This window comes from Pleurodeles waltl, chromosome 6, assembly GCF_031143425.1.
Source record: "Pleurodeles waltl isolate 20211129_DDA chromosome 6, aPleWal1.hap1.20221129, whole genome shotgun sequence".
Taxonomy (NCBI): Eukaryota; Metazoa; Chordata; class Amphibia; order Caudata; family Salamandridae; genus Pleurodeles; species Pleurodeles waltl.
In genome coordinates, this window is record NC_090445.1 from 429,692,419 (window position 1) to 429,713,174 (window position 20,756).

Consider the following 20,756-nt stretch of genomic DNA (forward strand, 5'->3'; position numbering starts at 1 on the left):
GAAACAAAGGAAAGATCTCCAATCATGGTGGCCTCAAATCATGGTGCCCTTGGTGGATAAAATCTCTGTGCACTCCCCTATACGGTCATCTGTGCCTTCCATCTTCTTGGGAGGGAGTACCAGGCATCGGTTCAGGTGAAGGAACATGAACTCTGCAGTGACTGAGCGTGCAGGCGTTGTGCATCAGCAGGAGCTACCAGAGCCCAATCAGAGGTGTGCAGTACGGTTATGGACATGCGCACACTTTCCTACATGCATGGATGTACTCACAGGCCTTTTTCTGGCTATCTCACTCTAATCCTGCATAAGTGTCTAATGCTGTAGATGCTCAGCTCAACATAACAAAAAAAAATATTTAATGTTTGCATGGCTTAAGCGCCTTCACTAATATGGCTGTCAACATGACTTCCCATGATGAATTTCTGTTGCACTCTTCAAACATTTAAATCTATGCACCTTTGTCCAACCATCTTTCAATTGGTGGGAAAGAAGCAGTGACTGAGTTCAAGTTTGTATTTTTAAAAGAAAACTAACCTAGCGCTAACAAAATGGGAACAGACCTTATAGTTGTAATTTGCGATATTGTCTCATTCCTCTCACAGTAGTGCATAGTCATTTTAAGGAAGTATTGCAGGGCCAAAAATAAAAAAAAGATTCTTCAGCTGTTTGAACACTACCATATATGACAGAAAATGCCAGATTAAAAAATATACTTATCCCCACCCACCACCATCTCTGCTCCACACTGTTGGGTACATTTGAGACTATTTTCGAAGTTATTACATCTTCGAGTGAAAATATGTTTATTACATGTTTCAGTATTTTCATTGCACAAAAATCAGCTGTATAAAACCCATTTATGACAAGGAAACTTGAGATATGGAAACTATTTCATGGTTGTCCATGAACTACAGATTTTGTCTTTATAGTGAGAGTTCCCAAACTACTGTGCAAAGGTTTTTGATTGTCCAGGCTGCTAGGATTATGCTGCATGGAGACTCAAGGTAATCAACATTATGTGGCAAAAATTCAAATTATGTGGCACATTGCATGGTAGTATTATTTTCATCTGTTTGAGCTAGAAACAACAGTTTTGGTAAAATCTGCACATTGTAGAAGTTATGTGTCAAATTCAGTAAATCCATAATTATACAATAAGCTGTGTAGCGACATATTCCCATAAAGTCACTGACCTCATTATTATGTTTTGTTTTATCAAGAATTTATTTGTGACAGACCTCAATGGGGTTCTTATAAGTCTGTTTCTCAAAGTCTGTGGGAGCACGTTCTTGAGCTCATTGAGAGATCCCCCCACATACATTTTATTTCCTGGAATCATTTGTTAATTATGCACCTTGTGCTACTTTTATTTTTTAGAAAAAGCACATTACTAGTAGGCCTTCAGTGCTTTCTTTTCTGTGTGTCAGACATGCACAGGGCGCACTTGTCACCAACCATCTTGCAGATGTCTGATGCTCGTAGGTCTTAAGGACACTCTCTGCAGGGTCGTACTGGCCTGAAGTGTAATCAGGCAGTGCCCAAGAGGCTGGCCTGATAGGTCAGTGTGTTGGCCAGTTTCCTGACTATTTGTGGGCATGTTTTATGATTTGCTGGGCCGGTTTTTACTACTGATTTCCTTGATATTCAAGCAAACATTGCCTGCATTAAACTCAAATCCTTGCAATCTTCTATACCTTTCCAAACACATATTCAGCACATCTTTACACGTTCAAAACTGTCCGCATTAGCAAATATGGGCCCATTTTTTAGTTTTCTAATTCACTAATGAAGGGCCACTTTTATTTTGGTGCCCAGACCTGTTTTCTGTCACAGTCCAACCCTGAATCCCTGAGCTCCATCAGTGCTCTGTATCTCAGGGGAATGCATTGGCAAAGACAAAGAAGATCTGGCTTGAACGTGCTAAAGCATGCATGAAAAGGCGGGACATATTTTGGGTTAGCCCGTTCACACCAGACTTATTGACCTTCCAAACATATATTCTAATACTCTCTCAGCCCCAAGTGTGAGAAATGGTAGGCCTGCCCCCTCCCAAAGTTCGAGTTTAGTTGCACCCCTGCATATATCTAGCACTGGTGGCAGCATGCTGTGTTTTGAAGTGATCCTAGTGTGGCCAGGCCTTTTTACCTTTGTGGCAACTTACTGGCGCCCTCATTTAAATTTCCCCTGCTAAAGGTGAATCTGCAATCCTACAGGTGAGTGTTATCTGTGAGAAGCGTGTTACACACTGCACGAGTGCCTGAGTGAACCAGAGTGGCACAGATCTGCACATTTCTTGGCTTGCTTGTGTGCATAAGGTGAAGGAGAGACAGGCAGAATTGTCCTATGAGGAGAGGCTTAAAGAGAACGAGGAAGGGGAAATTGAAAGGCTAGAATAGGAGAGAGTATTTGAGTGACAGAGGAAAGCTTTAGAAAAAGAGAATCTCAGGGTGGCTGCTGAGACTGCAATATTTGGGAAAAGTGATTCCACTCCAAACTCTTCAAGAGTTCTTGCCAAGGCTCCAAAAGAGCATGTTCGTACATAGGTAGAGGGACCAGATATTTTGTAATGGTTTGTGAGTTTTAAGATTGTGTTTAAGGCTCAGGATTTGAATAATGTGTCTAAGGCAGCATCTTTCATTGGTCGGTTGTGTGTAGAAGGGACAGCATTCAGTAGAAGGATATATATACCTGAGCAAATGGTGAAGGAGCAAATGAAAGAAGCTTGGATTTGATTTTTTGGGCTGATATCAGCTCAGTACCTGCAAAAGTTTGAAGACAGCACATGAACAGATGGTGTACCATTTGGGACTTGCATTCGTGGAGTATTGCATGATTGGGTGAGAGCAATGGAAGGCAAGGATCTTAGTGCTCCAAAAGTGTTGATGGTTAGAGAATAACTTATTGTGGAGTGCTCTACCCCTCTGAGGCAATACCTGTGAGATCTGACAGAGAAACGTGCAGAGTTGGTCAGCAATTGTTAGCTAAACAGTTTAACAAATGGCTGGAGCAGCATGGCTGTAAGCCAAGGACCCCTTATCCTCTAGTTTGGAACTATTCTAAGCAGACTGGCTTCAAACCGGAGAATAAGGGCCTGAGCAACTCCAAAAGTTCCAGAAGAAGACAGAAACAGAAAAGGAATTGGGTTCCAAGTCAGGAAGAAAGGAAGCAAAAGGGAGGACAAGAATGCTTTTTCCAGCCCAGGGTATTTAAGTGCTACAGGAGGGGCATTATAAGAGAGACATGAAATACCCTCTTCTGCTGTACCAGTCACAACTAATTTATTGACAGTGGGGAAAGGGACCAAAGAGGGCTGTGTTGCACTTAACCCAGTTTCTGTGGAGTTCAAGGACCCATGATACTCTGATGCACATTCACCCCAACACAGGGTTTGTGCAGAAGGCTAATATCAGTATCAGAAAGGATTCTGCCCTGAGAGATAGAGGAGATTGCAGGACTTTGGTTGAGGAGCAGTACCTCAAGCATGAGAAAATTCACCATGGTGCCAGTCACATAGGCTTTGTAACCAGTGGAGATGATATGTAGTATGTGATTGCTTGAGTTGATTTAGAAATTAATGGGTAGTCAGCCATGGTTGAGAAAAAAAGAAGGTGCTGGATGTCTCTTAGGCAATTAATTGATTGCCCCTGGTTTAGTATCAGGACCAGAAGCCTCTATGGCTTGGACCACATCAGCTGTGTTGGCCGGAACACAGGCTGCATGTCAGTGTCAGGGCTGATTTGCTACAAAGAGGACGAAGTAGTCAGCAGGTCAAGGCAAAATCTGAGAAGGCACTGTGTTGGAAAGTGGATAATGGGTAAGGGAAGGTACGTACTTACACTTAACAATAGGCCACTAACCCCCACTATGTCCAGTCAGGTCTCAATAAATGAATCCCCACTCAACCCTTGGTAACTTGGTAATGAGCGACAAGGCTTAATTTAGGAGACAGGTGTGTAAAGCATTGAAAACTCACAAAAAAGTAAATGAGTAAAATACAATAAAAATCCATCACCAATTTAGAACAATAGAGTATATTCTTATCTTTAAAATGACACCAAAATGATTAAGATCAGATAAGGGGAACCAGAGATACGAATTTGTGAAGAATTCATGTTTTCTAGCACATAGAAACTAAAAGCGCCAATCTGGTTGCACTAGCCCGGGTCAAAGTTTGAGGCCGACCCTGATGGGACCCTGCTCGGCTACAGCAAGCGAGAGGCCTCGGTCATCAATTTACCTTCAGACCTAGGCCCTCATTATGACTTTGGCAGTATTCTTATGAAGACCGCCAAAGCCGCAGGCGACAGAAGAACCCCAGTTCTGGTAGTATTCCGACCACCATATTATGAGTACCTCAGAATTTCTGCCACGATTGGAGCGGAAATGCTGCAGTAGTCGTGCTGGCGGTCGGAGACGCTGTGGCAGTTCCGCTACCCGCCATGTCACGCCAGGATGACTCCACTAGCTGTATTATTTGCAATAATACGGCCTGGCAGTGTCTTGCTGGTGGCGGTGGAAGCGCCCGTTCCCGTTCCCTGCCGGACGACCTTCTCCCCGGACCAGGTAAGGTGATCATCTGACAGGGGAGGAGGGTGGGGGGTGTTGTGTGTGAGTGTGTGGTGTCTTCGTGTGTGCATGAATGTGTGTATGCGTGGTTGTATGCCTCTGAATGTTGAAGCAAGTGCGTGTATGCATGTAAGTGTGTATGCATGTGTGTATGCAAGTGTGAGTTTTGTGAAAGCTTGTTTGTATGTGTGAGTGAATGCGTGTACGAATGTTGTGAATGTGTGTTTGTATGCGTGTGAGTGAAGGTGTGTATGTAAGTGTAGGTGAATGAGTGTATGCGTGGTGCATGTGGGTGTCTGTGTTCGTGTGCATTTCTGCGGGGAGGGGGATGCTGTTTACTGAGGGGGTGGGGTGCGCTGTGTATGGACGGGGGAGGGAGGGGTTTAGTGCTTGCTGGGGGGTGGGGAACCCGCCACACTCATAATGTGGTGGTCTTGGGACCGCCAAATTTACCCTGGCTATCAGATGACGGCCTGGGTCAAAATGAGGCCCTTAGTCTTTTCCTTGAAGATTTTCTTCAGTGGGACAAAGTCACCAATCCGATCCGACCTCCCTGGAACCCTCTTCGGATACGCGTCGCAGGAGACCTCGTGAACAATTCTACCTTTGGATGATTTTTCAGGACGGAACTCTTCATCCGGGCCAAAGCTGAATGTTGATCCGACGTCCCTGGAGCCCTCTCGGATACGCAGCGAGGAAAGTCATGGTCAACGTTTTACATTTGGACTTTGTCACTTTTATGGAGCTTTTACCTTCAGACAGGGTTCGACTCCCCCACAGCAAGCCGATTTCAATGCAGGGTCGTCGGATCACCTTTCCAGGAACCCTCTGTGAAATCCTGGAAGTCTGGGGCTCCGGAGATTTTTAGCGGGGCGAACCTGCAGGTCAGGCCGGGTCGCGGTTGAGGTAACCCAACTTAACTCACCACGCGGGTCGGTCCCTTTATGAAGCTTTTTTCCAAAGGTTCTCCAAACGTCTCCAAACTTCTGGATTTTCTTCCACAAGGTCTTAGAATGTCCCCTAGGTGTCCACAACTCACCCCAAGGAGCCTGAAGCTCTGAGTTGCTCCTTGATGGTTAGGACTCCAACTCCCAGAATACACCTGATTCAAATCCCAAAATTGCCACTGGTCAGCTGATCAGTTCCTTCAGGTTTTGATGCAGGGGTCTCTGGTTAGCTATTTTTCACCTGTAGGAGGCAGGGAGTCCCTTCTTGAACCAGTTGAAGATAGACAAAGTCCTTTTAGTGGTGAAGCGCAAGGATGCAGCTGGTGCAGTCCTTCAGAGTGCAGTGTTCAGGTGCAGGTGCAGATCAGGGGTCCAGCAGAGCAGTCCTTCTTCTGATGTTGTTCCTTGTAGGGATCTAAGGAGTGGGTGCAGCTCTGCCAAATGTATCCTTGCTCCTAGGGTGAAAAGCAAGGGGGGGACAACTGTCCAATCACAGGCAGGTCACTACCCTCTTGGATGACCACTTCCTGGGAAGTGTGGCAAAAATCAGTCTCCGGCAGCAACATTCCCTACAAATCCAAAATGGCAGAAACTTAATTTTGAAGGTTAGGTCTGGCTGAGCCCTCCCACTGGTGTGGCTACAAATCCTTAATACACCCCTCTCTTGCCCTCTCCTAACCTAATCAAAGGGCACCTGGGTGTCTGGGTTTGCAGGAAATGGGGGAGGTCCTGAGCTACTCCAAATGTCCTTCCCTTCTTTGAAGTCCAATTTGGCTGCCCTCCCTCCATCCTATTTCACCATATGCTAAAACAGATCTCCTCCCCGAGGCACTTCTTTTGTGTTCAGCCCAGGCCACTTCACACCTCCTCAAGGCAGCCTAGCCAGGCTGCCAGAGGCTGGCCAATCAGAGTAGGGCATTAAGGGTTGAAACTGGTAACTGTTAGGAAGACTTCTAAAACTCTTTCCCTGAACTAGTTATATTGAACCCAACAATGGTAATTTCTTTCATTTATCATAGTGATCGGTTTGAGACCAAACGTGCCATTTCTAGCTCCTTTGGAGACTTTAATAATTATAAAAAAGTCTCCCTGTTTTAGCCTATAGAGCCTATTCACTACGAGGGAAAAATAAGGTAGTTTAAGACTTTGGATGTACTTTCAATTTCAAAGTTGAACATGCATGCAACTTTAATTTAAAGCAGGCCGCAAGGCAGGCCTGTCTTTAAAATGACCATGGGCACCTCAGCGGTGCACCTATGGGTGCACCACCTATGCTGGGGTCCCCAAATCTACATGCCCTACCATAGACTAGGGATCCATAGATAGGTTGACATAGCCAATTATAATTAGCCTCATTTGCATACTCATTGTAGACAGAGCACAGGCCCTGGGACTGGTTAGCAGTACCCAGGGCACCAACAGAGTCAGGAAAACACCAGCAAAAAGTGGAAAATGGGGGCAAAAAGTTAGGGGGCTTCTGCAGTCAGCCCAGTTTTCTCACACACTGTGCATGGCATCCATTGCCCCATCTCCAAACTGAGAGGAGAGTGATATATATTTGTATATTATACAGTGAACTTAGCCAAAAGGAAGCAGATCACTGCATAGGGTCAAAAATAAGCAAAAAGTCAACAAGTGATAATAGAGGTAGCTGGTTTGTGGATGGCTGATAGCTTGTGAGGTAGTCTTTAAAGAGATGAGCCTTCAACACTTTCCTAAATTGGAGCAATTTCGAAACTGTCCTCTTAGATATGGGGATGTTGTTCTAGATCCTAGGTGCATAGATTGAAAAGTCCTGCTGCCTTGTGGTGTTTTTTTCTTTTTTACACTTTTTAGTCTGCAGGCTGAAGGTGTCCTGGTTGCGGGTGTGTCAAGAACCAATGAAAATGGTGAACTTGCCTGCAAGATAATCAGGGGTGCTAGTTGTGATGGCTTTGTAAATGATGGTACTGATTGTAAAGATGGTACAGGACACCAAAAGAAACCAGTGGATTTCCTGAATCTGGATTGCAGCACTGTAAAAAGGAAGAGTGCTGTCATCCTGTGCAGAGTTGTCGAAGGGGCAGTCGCCCACAGTGCGCCAGTCAGGACCCCGTTTCCAGGAGGGGGACTACATTGAAAAGAGGGCCCTCACCCTGGCGCAGTGTGTGCTAGGGCAGCATATCAGGTTGTGAGGCTGACCACGTTGGGGCGCTGGTAGGATTCATCTCATTCTTTTTTCCTGAATCGCTTAATCTGTACACCTGGATGAAATTGTAATTATGCAAGAGTGATCAGAGTAATTTCAGTAATTTTCTGTTACTCTTGTGATGCAAATTTACCAAAAAGTATATGATTACACCCGTTTGCGTAATTTGGAGTAATTTGGGGCAAAGTGGCTACCCAAGAAAACAGGAACAGAGCACAAACGGCTGCTGTTGTTCGTGTTCTGTTGCGTTTAGCACTATTTTCTTAGTGCAAAATGCATCCCTGCGTTCATTTTGGACAAGAGGGTGCATTTTGTAATCTCGCAAATTACATAATTTACGTCCACCCCTACTAATATTCATGTTGCAAACACTAGTGCCTAGTGCTGTACTTCTCTTATTCCTATTACTTAAAAAAACTAGAGCCTACCATCTGACATAAACATTCCACAGGCGATACTTTGCTGCAGTGTAGAGGTATCAACAAGTTTTCCTTCTGTCCTCCTAATAGGGACAAGGAGCAATTGATTATCAGTATTCATTATAGAAAAGCAATATGAGGAAGCCAGCACACTTCCTTTATCTTCTCAGATAATGATTGGGTTCTTCCAGCATTCTTCTGAGACGATTGAGCACAACCATGAATCATATTTCCAGAATCAATACAATATATACACAACTCAAGCTTTTGCTAGCGTACCTTTTCATTTTCAGATAAAGGTCCCCTCACTGCTCCTACTTGCATAGGATATTGTTGAGTCAATGGGTACACTGAAATTTCGGATTGACTAGATGAAGGAACTGTGGAGAGGCTACAATAACATTCTGGGGTCTTTCTTCTTTCCTTTTGTCCCTCTTCTAGTCTATGTTCAATCAACAACACCAAATCAATAAGTTCAGATACAATTTGACTGTTGCAATCGAATCACACAGTGCGGCCCAAGTTTGACATCTCTTGCCCAGTTTTGAATTCCGCAGTCCTGTCACCGCCCTATATGTCTGGTTCATAATATAGACCCTCAATGTGGACCGCGAGCACAAAGAAACCAGTGAAGGCCAGGAGGCTTTAGTGCTCAATTACACGCTCAGCAGTGTTCCTTAACATAGTGCTTGAAAACACACATAGCACCCCTCCTGGCTGTGTGTAAACTCTGGTAAACGCCCAGTACGACACAGTCTTCAACACAGATGTAACACCAGCCCTCTATCAGCTCTGGAGATTGGTGAAGTAGCAGGGTCTGCTCTACAGATGGCGTAACCAGATGATAGGAACTTCTTTGCAGTGTGCTTTACTCTACAGGCAACAAGACTAGGTCTTAGGGCTTCCTGTAGCAAGTCTGAATTCCCAGCAGCTGGTAAAGGCTGAGAGGCCATCATTGGTGGCACCAAAAGTGGAGGCTTCCGGTTAACTCATTCTGTTTGAGAAAGGCATGAGTTTGAGAAGGAACTCTGGGACCTTGTTGACTGATACTAGTCATTGAAGTGTTGATAGCAGTGTAACCGGAGGCCTAAAAGGTAATTCTTTAGCCCCTGGCAAAAGAAGCCGATCAGATGAGATTTTGAGGCATGTGTCCATGGCAGTAAAAAGCTTGTGCTGATTTGTTAACAAGCCAGCACCCCTGTGGGATGGCAGCTTTGTGGAGGCAACAGTTGTCAGGTCTTTCTATAGATACACATTGACCCTGGATTCTCCTGAAATATATTATCAATACAGGCTGTCTTGACTACCAGTATAAGCAGCATTGAACAGGTTATCAAAGCTGTGGAGTCCAAAATGAAGTATTGTCTGAGAAGGAGACCGGTGTGGAGGAGAAAGAAAATGTCAACTCCTTTGAACACTTGCTGAACTGTCATTAAACTGGAGCCTACGATTGAACTTTTTGAGTGCCTGGGGGAGAGGGGAAGACAATTACAGACTGTGGGACTTCCCCTGTGCTGGGTAGTGAGTATGGTCTGACAACTATGAATAAACTGGCTGAGGAGCTGCTAAATGACTAGGTGTGGTCAAGACTGGTGAAAGCCTATAAACTACCTACCAAAGGTCTAATTGATGGACAGGTGGACTGTATTACTACACCACTGACTGTTGACTCGCCTATAGAAATAGACAGGCTACTGACAGCAGCTGTACAGGAGGAACCTATGTGTATGCCAAGAGTCATTTGTACATGTTCCCTGATCTGAATCTTGAAGTTTTAATGGGAACACTGATTCTTGGTGAGTAAAAGAGGATTGCAGAAAATGAACATGTAAACAAGTCTGATCTACCTGGTAAAGTCAAGGTGACCTTTCTAGAGAATTTTGTAATAATTGAGGAAGAATCAGACAGATCCTTCCCTGGTGGAGTAAGGCATTCTAGATAGTGAGAACCACATGTAACATTGCACCCCTGAATTTCCTAAAAAGATCTTTTATCAGTTGAACGTGTGTGGGCCTGAGTGCATGGGGCATTTGTCCTTAGATTCAAACTGAGTTTTTTTGTTACATAATGATTAAGATGAAGATAGTCATTTTCTTGATTTTTTTTGCATTTCTTTTTGGATGGTGCACAACCTTAAAAGTTTCAGTATAAAATAATCGTTCTATTGTTAAGTTAAATTAGGGCACAAATACAAATCATCAAAACATTCAATTAACTCCTGCATTAATATTTAACTTAAGAATTGATAGGTCTTGCCACCTTACAGGGGTGGACTTCTTCTCAATTCAGCATAACATACTTATTTCAAGCTTTAATCTTGGTACATGCCCCAGTGATAGTAGGGAGAGGGATCTATATGGTTCTTAATCAAGTCAGGGCAATTCAGACTGTCATAATTTGTAGCAGCAAATATAAACACCAAATTGGCCAGGTTGTTGTGACTTCCATTACTCCCGCCACCAGGAGCTCATCAAAGATCACCTTTTTCATAGCCTTCTTAATTTGAGTTTCTTTATGCCTTTGTCATGAAATTCATTATTCAAACCAAGAACTTTAAACCATCTTAAGTGCTCTACAATATGACTTCTGTATTTTTCTCTTGAATGCTTTTTTGGGTTCCGCCACATCCAAGATAGTAATGAACTTGTTGAAGCCCTGAGATTGAAAATCAGAACCACACTCCAAATGGATCGAATTCCACCTCGGGTCCAAAAATCACCAGTAGAGTTGCTTTTTCTTCATAAACCTTGACAAAAAGTAGTAAAGTGACCCTGGCATATTTAGTATTGAAGTGTAACAAGATATTACCTAATACTGTTGTTGCTTTAATCGTATTTTCTCTGCAGGGATTCCATTTTACTGTTGAATCTGAAGGAATATCTATTAAAGCTTTTTTACTATTACCACTACAGGCACTTAAATCATCCAGATAAACTGGGGTTTACAGCACCAAAACCTGTATTTATTTATTTGTTTTTCTATATTCATTTTAAAAGTATTTCTTGAAATATAATTAACCAACATATCTAACAAATGCTGTAGCCCTATAGTGGTCCTGTCAAAGATTGCTAAATCATCAGTGTAACATAACTCCCTAACTGGTGCTGTCCTGAGGTGAGGTGGAATATTATTGTTACCTAATGTTGATTGAAGATCACTAAGAAATACTGGTGTTGAAGCAAGCACACATCCCTTATGAATGCCTCTCCTAATTGCCATGCAGTTCTTTCCCTCTTTCAGATCTGAAAAGTACATGTTGGCCCAGTTATAAGTATGTAAACAGCTCAGAATGGGAAGTAATGAGCCAGGTAAGCTGATGGCCAATAATGTCTTCCAAAGCGTGGGACCTTGGAGACGTTCACAACTATGCAACACAAAGATACTGGATCCTTTTGTCAAGGACTTGCCAAAAGTGCAAATGCTATTGCACAACGTGTCATTCACAGTCCCTGGTGAAATTCTATTTGTGTTGGTTAGGCACACCCATTTTATGAACATAATAGTATCTAATTTAATGTAATTTGGGAACAATCTTAGCTGGAGAAGACCCTTCAACTTTGATGTAAGGTATCGTTCATACAAAGGAGATCCAGAATGGATTCCTGGACTGTAACAATTAGGCACAGCACATCCGCTCCACTGCTTATTTTAATACACATAGGGCCTCATTACAAGGTTGGCGGTTTTAGGACCGCCATGTTGGCGGTGGCGGTTGTACTGCCATCAGGCTGGTTGAGAAGACCGCTAAATTATGACCATGGCAGTATTCCCGACAGAATGCAGTCAAAGCACCCCCATAGCGGTCTGGCCGCCACAGACAATGGTAGCCACCTGCAGGCCGGCAAAGACAATGTTTCCACCGGACAGATTACACACCACCAAGGTTTCTGTCGCAGTCGCACCACCACAGAAACCCAGGCAGAAACTAACTTCATAAAAGAAGACACTCACCTTCAGGAAGTCATACTTGTCCGAAGCCGCTATGGAACCAGAACTCCACGTCATCTCACTGATCCTACTCACCAAGAGACTCCAGAATCAACACCGAAGATGACAACAGCAACCGTAAGTACACACACTTACTTGTCACTGTTGTACATTGCCAAAGTTTGCACGCTTACACAGCATACCATCGGGAACGGGGCTCGAGGGCGACACACACACATGTGACCTGACACTCACAGACAGCCACATACAAACCTGCACAGTATACACACTACGGCCACCACAAACACAGGCACGTCAAAAATACACACTGACTCCCGTTAACCCAGCACCAGCCCAGTCACACACAATAACCCACAACACCACAACACATCACAACAACACCACAACCACTACACCATCAATGCATTGTCAAGTACCCACAATAGACTATACCCAGTGACAAATCACACATACAACACAACGTACCACCAATAGGGAACAAACACACACAATCACACAACCATACAATGCAGCAGTCGACATACACGGCAAACACAAAGCACATCGTATCGTACATACCATGCACCAAACAAGCACACAGCCAAAGCACACAAAGCCACACAACACTGCAACAAACATGTCAACACAAACACCACGCAATACCATGACAGAAACATGTCCAGAACATACACATGACCATCACACAATACATACCCATCACTGGGGGACACAAGCACTGCACACAATCTCACATGCTGCCTAGACAAAACAGTTAGCACAAGCATCACTTACACGCAATTACTCACACAAAAGCAATGTCAGCCATGCACAAATCTGCCCTAAGAAAAGAAATGCAGGACAAATATGTAACGTTGAAACCAACCAACAACAACCTCCAACTTTGCTGGAAATCACACATTTTTTCCACATTTTTATGATGTTTTATATGATTCCTTCCGGAATCTGCAGGAATCCACAAAATTCCTACCACCCAGCATTGTCTCATCTATACCGATAAAAATTCAGCCCCACTTGTCAGCCTAAAAATTGTTTTTTGTTCAAACTGCCCTTTTGGACCCACTTTGGTTCCCCCTCCATTTTGACATGTTTTTGGCTCTTCCCTGACACAGGCACTTGGCCTACCTACACGAGTGAGGTATCATTTTTACCAGGAGACTGAGGGGAACGTTGGGTGGTTGGAAATTTGTCCCGGTGAGGTGATCCCACACAGATATGTGGGACAAGGGTGATTTTTGAGCTAAATGTGAGGTTTGCTGAGGATTCTGGGTAAGAAAACTCTGTGGGATCCACTCAAGTCACACCTTCCTGGACTCCCTCGGGTGTCTAGTTTTCAGAAATGTCTGGTTTTGATAGGTTTCCCTGTATGGCTGCTGAGCCCAGGACCAAAAACGAAGGTGCCCCCGCAAAAACAGGTAGTTTTGTATTTGATAATTTTGGGGCTTTTTCATAGTGTTTTGGGGCATTTCCTTTCGCAGGTACTAGGCCCACCCACACAAGTGAGGTACCATTTTTTTGGGAGACTTGGGGGAACGCTGGGTGGAAGGAAATTTGTGGCTCCTCTCAGATTCCTGAACTTTCTGTCACTGAAATGTGAGGAAAAAGTGTTTTTTGGCCAAATTTTGAGGTTTGCAAAGGATTCTGGGTAACCGACCCTGGTGAGAGTCCCACAAGTCGCCCCATCTTGGATTCCCCTGGGTGTCTAGTTTTAAGAAAATGCACAGGTTTGGTAGGTTTCCTTAGGTGCCGGCTGAGCTAGAGGCCAAAGTCCACAGCTAGGCACTTTCCAAAAAACAGCTCTGTTTTCTTTGGGAAAATGTGATATGTCCACATTGTGTTTTGGGGCATTTCCTGTGTCGGGCGCTAGGCCTACCCACACAAGTGAGATACCATTTTTATCTAGATACTTTGGGGAATTCTGGGTGAAAGGAAATTTGTGGCTCCTCTCAGATTCCAGAACTTTCTGTCACCAAAATGTGAGGAAGAAGTGTATTGTGGCCACATTTTGAGGTTTGCAAAGGATTCTGGGTAACACAACCTGGTGAGAGCCCCACAAGTCACCCCATCCTGGATTCCCCTGGTTGTCTAATTTAAAAAAAGTGCACAGATCTTGTAGGTTTCCCTAGGTGCCGGCTGACCTAGAGGCCAAAATTTACAGCTAGGGACTTAGCAAAAAACCCGTCAGATTTCAATGTAAAAATGTGATGTGTCCATGTTGCGTTTCCTGTCGCGAGCATTAAGCCTACCCAGGCAAGTGAGGTACCATTTTTATTGGGAGAATTTGGGGAACACAGAATAGCAAAACAAGTGTTATTGCCATTTTTCTTTCTCTACATTTTGTCCTTCCAAATGTAAGACAGTGTGTAAAAAAGATGCCTATTTGAGTAATTCCCTGTAATTCACATGCCATGCTAGTATGGACACCCTGGAATTCAGAGATGTGCAAATAACCATTGCTTCTCAACACCTTATCTTGTGCCCATTTTGGAAATACAGAGGTTTTCTTGAACCCTATTTTTCACTCTTTATATTTCAGCAAATGCATTGCTGTATTCCCGGTATAGAATGAAAACCCATTGCAAGGTGCAGCTCATTTATTGTCTCTGAGTACCTAGGGTTCTTGATGAACTTACAAGCCCTATATATCCCCACAACCAGAAGAGTCCAGCAGACATAACTGTATATTGCTTTCAAAAATCTGACATCTCAGGAAAAAGTTACAGAGTAAAACATGGAGAAAAATAGCTGTTTTTTTTAACCTCAATTTCAATATGTTTTTATTTCAGCTGTTATTTTCTGTAGGAAACCCTTGTAGGATCTACACAAATGACCCCTTGCTGAATTCAGAATTCTATTTACGTTTCAGAAAAGTTTATCTTTGTGAGATCCAACATTGGTTTCACACCCATTTCTGTCACTAACTGGAAGGAGGCTGAAAGCACAAATAATAGTAAGAATGGGTATGTCCCAGTAAAATGCCAAAATTGTGTTGAAAAATGTGGTTTTCTGATTCAAGTCTGCCTGTTCCTGAAAGCTGGGAAGATGGTAATTTTAGCACCGCAAACCCTTTGTTGATGCCATTTTCAAGGAAAAAAACACAACCCACCTTCTGCAGCCCTTTTTCCCCATTTTTTTTAAAACAACATTTTTGCTGTATTTTGGATAATTTTTTGGTCAGGGGAACCCACAAACTCTGGGTACCTCTAGAATCCCTAGTATGTTTGAAAAAAGGACGCAACTTTGGCATGGGTAGCTTATGTGGACAAAAAGTTATGAGGGCCTAAGCGCGAACTGCCCCAAATAGCCAAAAAAAGGCCTGGCACCTGAGGGGAAAAGGCCTGGCAGTGAAGGTGTTAAATACTTATACATTATACGCTGAACTGGCAGAGGGATGTACATGTGTGCAGTCACTACTTACCCCCTTGTGACTATTGTGCTGCCGTCAAATACCCATCCATCTCAGGGTAGGCTACAGCCAAAATGCGGGCCATTAGCCATGTCAAGGTCAGACGGGCACCCCTCCCTCGTTGGGAAGACATCCCCAGCTGGACCTCTGCGTTCTTCCGGGCCCAGCATCTCAGGTCCTCCCACCGCTTCCTACAGTGGGTGCTCTGCCAGCTGTGGATCACATGCTTGGTGATGGCACGCCAAAGTCCCGTCATTTAATGGGCATTGACCTGCATGGATGACATGGACAAAAGGAGAAAGTTATGTCCACATGCACCATCCCAACAAAAGTGGTCAGAATACGTCAGTCACAGTAAGTAGGCAAACATACCCTTCCTCTCAGTCAAAACTTAGTCACAATTTACCATCTGCAGCCAGCCCATGTGTGAAGTGTAGTCTCCCAAACAACATGCATGAACAGTACCTATTATTGGCTAGACACATATGACCAGGCCACATGATTATCTATAACATGGTATGTCCGTATGAACATTTCTCACACCATTATAGTTGTGCATGCTGCAATCTATGTTGTGTATAAAGGAAGTTAGAGTACACACTAGCTATCATGTATCACTACTGTATGTTTGCCTATGCACATGTACACATTTCTGTACGCCCATACATGATTGCCCAATCCCTCACTACCTCACATTGCATGTTCACCATCATACACTCCAACTTTCACACATTGGTATACCATTGGACACACCTGCTTCTCTGGTGCACCATATAGCTGTTCACACAGGGGTAGGACCTCATCCCCGAGCTTGTCCAGCTCTTCTGGAGTGAAGGCTGGGTCCCTATCACCTGCAGGACGTGGCATGGTAGCTCCCAGAAGCAGTACACAGCAGCTCAGGTAGTGGAGGTCTTGATGGCAGCAGTGTCGGGAGTCAAGTGAGTAATAATGCAGAAGACTGTGGTCACGTCTGCCACGTACATGACTGTTACTGCCGGCGGACATCGTCATTGGCCCAGGTCCGCCAAAGGCAGCAATTTGTTCCAATGGCAATGTCCACGGCAGTTGTGACTGTCTACCACCATGACGACATCGGCCAGCAGAGTTAGGTCACTTCCTCATGTCCTGTACAGTTGGTCAGGCAGCTGCCATTTTGAGGAAATTATATGTTTGGAAAAGTAATGGACTCTGCATCACTGGCGATTCTCTATATTGTGCAAACTATTTGTAAGAGCTGCCTTAATGTTTAGTGGTCTAATTGTGCATGTGAGTAGTAAAAGCTGGGTAACCGAGGAATTGGTGGTAATAGAAATAATAAACTATTCTCAACATCCAGTGTGTGACGACAATGGAGTATAGGTGCAAAAAATATGTTTCATATGTAAACTAGGTTCGCTATCAAACACTGACAGTCACAGATAAATATGCATGTATAGTACATCAGAGGATTCAGGGAATGTGAACCAAGGGGACTGTCATAGGGTGCATAGCAATATGCTGTACCTCTAATGTCATATGTTGTATCTGACATCATCTGAAGATATGTGTGACTTCTATGTGAACATATTCATTATGTGTACATTGTAAAAGTTACCTACAATGTAATTTTTTCCCACATAGTTACCCTGGCATGAGGAGAGGAAGACAACCTCCAGTGTACCTCCCACTAGTAGACCTGGACACCATGGAGGACAGACACATTATACATATCTATCACCTGAATAGGCATACAGTCATGGATCTTTGTGATTGGTTGGAGCCAGATCTGATGCCTGCCATTTGCAAACCCAATAGCATACCTCCCATCGTTCAAGTCATGTCAGAGCTACATTTCTTGGCCACTAGGTCCTTTCAAAATACAGTAGCCCTAACTGCAGGGATGTCTCAGCCCATGTTCAGTCTGGCTTTGAAGGATGTACTGTGTGCATTGTTGAAACACCTGGACAGCTACATTAGGCTTCCTCAATGTGCGGATTTGGCCTATGTGAAGGCAGAGCTTTATGCTTTGGGACACATTCCACATGTGGTTGGAGCCATAGATGGCACCTATGTAGCCTTGGTTCCCCCAAGTGCCAATGAACATGTACACAGTAACAGGAAAAACTACCGCTCTATCAACGTCCAAGTGGCGTATTTGGCAGACCAGTTAATGTCACAAGTCTAGAAGGCCTGGCTGGTTGGTAAGTCACATTTGACATGTGTGTTTGCAAAGTTTATCTTGTGTTATCACAAATGTGCATGTCCAAGATATATGTTTGTGTTGTAACTATTCCTTACAGGGGACTTTGACTACCCAAACCGTCCTTCGTAGCTGACACCAGTGAGGTACCCAACCACGCCAGAGAAAGTCTGCTACAATGAGGCCCACAGAAGGACACGGCGTGTTGTGGAGCAGACTTTTGGGCTCCTGAAGGCAAGATGTTGCTGCCTGGACATGTGTTGAGGAGCCCTCCTCTACTCACCCAACAAGATATGTCAAATAATTGTTGACTGCTACATGCTCCACAACCTTGATCTAAGATTTCAGATACCACTCGTACCCGATGAGGGGGAGTCAGCAAAACCTGTGGGTGGAAATGCAGATTTACCAATTGGAGGTGAGCCAGATGAAGATGAAACTGAAGACTTCAGGGCAGATCTCATCAACCAGTACTTCAACTGACTCAAGGTGTGTGATGATTTCATGTTGTAACCTACAATTAATGGCTGGAATGTCACCTCCTATTTACCATCATCTGTGAGGTCTTAGCTTTAATGCCAAGTCAGTTATGCATACAGATTGTAAGTTAGTATTGTATATAGTACATTGTGGCATACAGTATCCTGAGATGTTACTGCACAAGCAGAGTCACACTTGTACAAATGACTTGTCAGAATTCATGTTTGTTTACAGATATGTCCTATCCGTTATCTCTGTCAATCCCAGATTTTCAGAGTTTCTGTTTGGCTGTTCATCAGTAGCAAGTCATAGACGGTGTCAGAGGCAGATGGGAATTGCACGCAGAAATGAGATGTGGACATGACTGAAACCAGGTACTGATTGGCATGAGTATGTGGGGTGTAACTAATCTGGCCAGACTGTCAGGACAATGGGGTGGAAGTATGTTTTCCCACCAAGATGAGGAATGATTATTAGGAAGCTAAGGTAGGGGTATGTGATAAGGCTTTACCTGGTGATACAAAGGACCAATCTTTATGGCCCCAGGCTTGTAGAAAGACTGACATGTCCTAACTTCTGTAACCTGTGGGCTAGTACTGTGTGACACCTAAGCTGTCAGTCCGGTGTCACTAGCAGTACTACTCTATCTGCTGTTTGTAAATCTAAAAATAAGTGTGCGGAGATGTCCAATACGGCTGTTTTGGCCTATGTCTGTGTTACATTCCCAATGTAATGAGTCTCTTAGTGATACAGTGCACATGTGATGTCCATAACAAAGGTTGTACAATACAGAGGGACATATTGATAATAGAGTTGTCATACATGGCAGTTGCACATGGTTGATAAATGGCACTTACATAGAACCTGTTTTTGAGTTGTATTTGTTGGGGAGTGCAAAACAATATGTGTGAATGGAAACAGAAATAACACAAAGTAAACAGTGAATGGTTCGGTAACAGTGGCTGAAATCATCAGGGTAGCTGCTACACCATTTGGAAACACAAGTCAAGTGTCCTTGCACCATCTGAAAAATAAGTTATGTTTTAGAACTGTCAACAGGGTGTACCTGTGGCACACAAGGGGAAACAGTCATGAGAGGTTCACTTTGTGGCAGTGGGTTTGGTCTTGGCATCTGATCCTCCTGGATGTCGGGGTGGACGTCCACGTTTGCTGGGGTTCTTACGCTACAGAGGCTGGGGTGTCTAAGGCATGTCCTTCCCCTGGCAGGGCCTCCATTCAACTAGCCGTTGCAGATGTTGAAGGACCAGAAGAGTCATTACTAGTGGAAGAGGCCTTATGTTGTGTGGCAGACCTACTCAGGGTAGTGTTGATGTCTCTCAGCATCCCAGCAACGGAAGCCAGGATGGCGTTTTGTGCCTGTGGTATGACTTCCTGGTGGTTGTCCCTATGCAGCTGTTGGATTTCCCCCATCATGGTGACTACCTGGCCCATCATGCCTTGGGAATTTTGGTAGACTCACAAGACTTGGGAAATGGTTTCCTGGTCAGTATTGTCCCTTTGAGTTCCCATCCTCTGGCCCACACCATCCCTCACCGCACTCTACCCCATGTGCCTGTGCCCCTGGCACAGTGTGCCCACTCCCAATGGTGGCAGGACCATCATTGTTGGGGTTGAGAAGAGGAGACTAGGGTACCTGCACTGGGGGGGCACACACTGGTAGAAATAGTTCTTGGGACACAGGTTTGGGGGCGAATTGTTGCCTGTGACGTGGATGCAACATGGCTGGGAGGAGTCAATGTGGGCAGGGTGAGGCTGACAGTTGTTGACTGTTGACTGACCAGGTACCCCTCATGGGCCAGCTTCATCCTCGGTGTCCACACATCCAAGTGTGTTGTCCTCGCTGGTGCCTTCATCAAGAGGGGTAGTGGCAGTCTCTGGTATCCTCTCCATGGTGACAATGGCAAGGTTACCTGTGGGAGAAGTGGAACACAGAGTTGCTGTTTGGCTTCTATATTTATCCCCTTCCCCCCCACCCCACACAGGTGAGTCAATTCAATTTTTGCCTTTTATTTCTAAGGGCAGTTTGATGGGGCACTCAGCTGTGGCTGTGTTTTTATTGTAGTGGGAGTGGGCCATTGCATTGCTATCATTGCCATAAACTGTTTCACAGTGGAACATTCATGATGTGTTAGATAGGTGGGTAGTTTCACATGCATGAAATCTCACATTTGGTGCGCTGCTCCAGTTTTCTTAATGGTAGAATATTGCCTTCTGGGAGCTGTAGTGCTATCATTTGTTAGTACTTCACATGCCCTTCCCAAGGTCTGTGGAGCCAGGTGATTATAGTAGACATGTGGCATGCCAGAGAGGGGTATTGGGACATTTGGACAGAGGGGTGGTGGGTGGTTTGTTAATTGAGGTGTGGTAAGGCAGTGAGTGAGCATGCAGGACAAAACAATTGGTTGACATGAATGCTGTGGGGACTTACCAGGCTCCACTCCCCAAGGTATTCCTGTCAGACCCTCATGATGCAGGGTGTTCAAGACCTTCTTCTCCCAAGATGGGGAAGTAGGGGGGGGGAGGGCACCGCCAGTCTTGACGACAGCCAGCTGGTGCCAGGCGGCCATGAAACATACCTTCCCCCTTAGGTCGTTCCACCTATTCC